The 3,401-nt window shown below is 35.1% G+C and overlaps 1 non-coding gene across 1 annotated transcript; it reads right to left on the reverse strand.

Annotated features, from left to right (window-relative positions):
• Positions 1-2,178: 2,178 nt before the first annotated feature.
• On the reverse strand, positions 2,179-2,285 carry LOC146915182 (small nucleolar RNA R71). The gene has a single exon (XR_015017111.1). It is a non-coding gene; the product is annotated as a small nucleolar RNA R71 (small nucleolar RNA).
• Positions 2,286-3,401: the final 1,116 nt, after the last annotated feature.

Here is a 3,401-nt window from a genome sequence, read left to right on the forward strand (position 1 = left end):
AAAAGAGTGCGTAAAATATTTTTTAAAAAGCTGACACACAAAAGAAATAATTTAAATTATACGAAGCTTGGACAATTATGAACTTTACTTCAAACTGTAAAATAAAGCCTCAAAACAATTTTAAAAGACGAATAAATGACTTTAAATAATTAAAGCGAAAAAAGGTTTGAGACATTTTAAAACGACTAGAAAAAGAAATAACTGGTCCAAAATTGGGGTATGACAGATGCCCCTATTTAAGTTTCTTCGTCACGAAGATTTGAAAGAAAACTTTTAAATCGATGGGTCGAAGAGACTTAAATACTTAAGTACACCACTCGAAGATTTGAAAGAAAACTTCTAAATCGATGGGTCGAAGAGACTTAAATACTTAAGTACACCACTTTTGGACCAGTCGAGATGCTAAGAGTGCAATGCTCATGAGTATGATGGTATGTGATGAGTCATTAATTAGTCTATTTTAATGCATTATTTAGTTTAGTTTTATTAAAGATTTGATTTTATTTTATTGCAATTTATTTCCATTTTGAATATTTTACTTCAAATTGCTTTTTATTATATTTTAGGAACGAATATATGGTGGAAGGTGTCTTGGAGCAAAAGAAAGAGGACTGGAGCAAATACAGTGCGAAAATACGAAGATACGGAACAAAAATATGTTCCCACCAAGTCAGAAGCTTGGCACGGCCAGTGCCAACATGTGGCACGGCCGTGCCACCCCCAGAAGCCACTTTTGCTGCTTTTTCTTCAAGCCCAAGTTACCCTGTTGCAGCTTTACTGTTTTGCCCTTTTAGTTGCTTAGTTTCTAAGTCAATTGTAAAGCTATAAATAGAGTAGCTCGCCACCATAAACATTCACCTTTGCTTAGAATATTTCAGTATTATTATTTCAATAAAGTTCCTTTCTTTTATCGCAATTTATTATTTTCTCTCTTCTTCCCCCATGTCTACGATGAACATGAGTGAGTAGACTTCTTTGTCTTGGGATTGTTGGGAAAGTCTAATGATATAATCCTAACGAACCAAGCTTTAACCTTAATTCTATGTAACCGTAATTTCTTTTAGATTCACCGTTTTAACGTGGATTAACCATTATCAAATTGTAGAAGCGAAAGTGGAGGGTTTGATAACTGTTAATCCATCATCCCAAACATCAATTCATAAAGCGAGAGCGGAGCTTTGATGTTGGAACAAGTGAATCTAGACAATAATTGCAAAGGCAGCGAAATAGTCTTTGCAATTATTGAGACACAGGTAGTTTCAATCCTTATAAGCATCTTCTAGTAATCAAGTCAGCGAAATAGGCTTGGTTACTAGAAGTAAACTCTCACCGGACTTTCATCGGAAAGGTGAGGGGCTAAAGGGAAACCGGTCTTAGGAAATTACGGTGTAAACCATAGAATTATAAGTTAAAGTCTTGTCTAGTGAAAGATTTGTTATTATGACAAACCAATAATCCCAAGGCTCTTTATTATTATTGTTATTTACCTTCAGCAATCAAACCTCCTTTTATCAAACTTTCTTCTCCTATAATCATTCTTTAAAGGTTAATTAAGTTGCACAACTCCCTAGCGGAACGATACTCTTCTTACTACTATTACTTCGATAGGCCGTGCACTTGCGGTTTGACCCTCTAATCATTCTACTATTATTGTTGTAATTTGATTAACTTTTTAATAGTGATTAGACTGAATAAAAATCTTTTTCTTTATTTTATTTTATTTTATATAAAAAAAATCTTTTTCTCTATTTTATTTTATTTTTTTCTTTATTCTATTTCTTCTTTTGCCTTTAACTTCTTGGGAAGATAATAATGATATGGCTAAGGAATGCACTCTCATAGAGTATGCAATCCCATCTTCAAATGAGTCATACGATGCTATTGTGTACCCAACGGTTGATGACAATTTTGAAATAGAACCTGCACTTATTCACTGTGCAGCAAAATCAATTTTTCGGATCACCCACTGAGGATCTGAATTTTCATATTTCAACTTTTTTAAGACTCAGTGAAACCGTGAATGCAAACCAAGAGGTCGTAAGGCTGCACTACTTTCCTTTTTCCCTAGCGGGTAGAGCTAGTACTTGGTTTAATTCATTGGAAATTGGTTCTATCACTTCATGGCATCAAATGAAGCAAACTTTTCTTGCTCAATTCTTTCCATATTCTAAAACTGTTCAATTAAGGAATCAAATCATACAATTCAATCAAAAAGATGGAGAATCTCTTTATGATGCATGGGAGCGTTTCAAAGAAATGCTTAGACTTTGTCCCCATCATGGTTTAAAGAATTGGCTTATTATTCACATTTTTTATAATGGTCTTTTGTATACCACAAAAATTTATGTTGATGCAGCTGCAGGTGGAGCTTTAATGAACAAGAATTACACAGAAGCATACGCCTTGATTGAAGACATGGCTCAGAATCATTACAAGTGGACCGACGAGAGAGCCATCACTAATTCTTCACCCTCCAAAAAGGAGGCAGGTATGTATGAAATCTCTAACTATGATCACCTTGCCGTTAAGATTGATGCATTAACCCAAAAATTTGAAAAAATAAATGTTAGTGCCATCTCTTATTCTTCTTCTTCTTCTTCTGCATCTCCTTTTTGTGAAATTTGTGGTGTATTTGGCCATATTGGCATTGGTTGCCAACTACGTAGTGTTGTTAGAAGTCCTGAGCAAGTAAACTATGCTCAATATAATCAAGGGTTTGGAAACAATCAAATTTTTTTTCAAACCCATCAAAAAAAATTTGGACAACAAACAACACCACCCGGTTATGCAAACAACCAAGAAGTCCCTCAAAAATCCAGCTTGGAAATTTTACTAGAAAAATGTGTTATGAATCAATCCGAGCAGCTCCAAGAGCTTAAAAATCAAACTGAATTTTTGAAGGACTCTTGCCAAACTTACATCAAAAGAAGACCCCATAGTTACTCACAGTCAGATGCTTGAAACTCAGACTTCTCAAGTGCCCCAACAGGTGGCTACTTCCTCTCAATCCTCCGATGTCCTCCTAGACCAAACCGAAACCAACCCCAAAGAAAATATAAGTGCTATTACTCTTAGGGATGGTAAACAATTAGAGGACCCCGTTGTGAAAATTAAGAACAATGAAGGAGAGATAGGGAGTGATGAGCCTCAAAGTGAGAAAGCCATAGGGGAGAATGAAAAGCCATTCGTTTCACCATCTCATGAGCATGAAATTCCATTAACACAAGGGTTTGATGAGTCCAAGTTAGATGAGTAGTATATGAATTTTATTGAAATACTTCCAAACAAATTGCCACCTAAACTTAAGAATCTAGGAAGCTTTTCCCTACCTTGTGTCATAGGATTTGAAACCTTTGAGAAAGCCATGTGTGATTTGGGAGAGAATGTTTGTTTGATGCCAT

This window comes from Medicago sativa, chromosome 6 (assembly GCF_051527215.1).
Source record: "Medicago sativa cultivar Bolivia chromosome 6, Bolivia_mono, whole genome shotgun sequence".
NCBI lineage: Eukaryota > Viridiplantae > Streptophyta > Magnoliopsida > Fabales > Fabaceae > Medicago > Medicago sativa.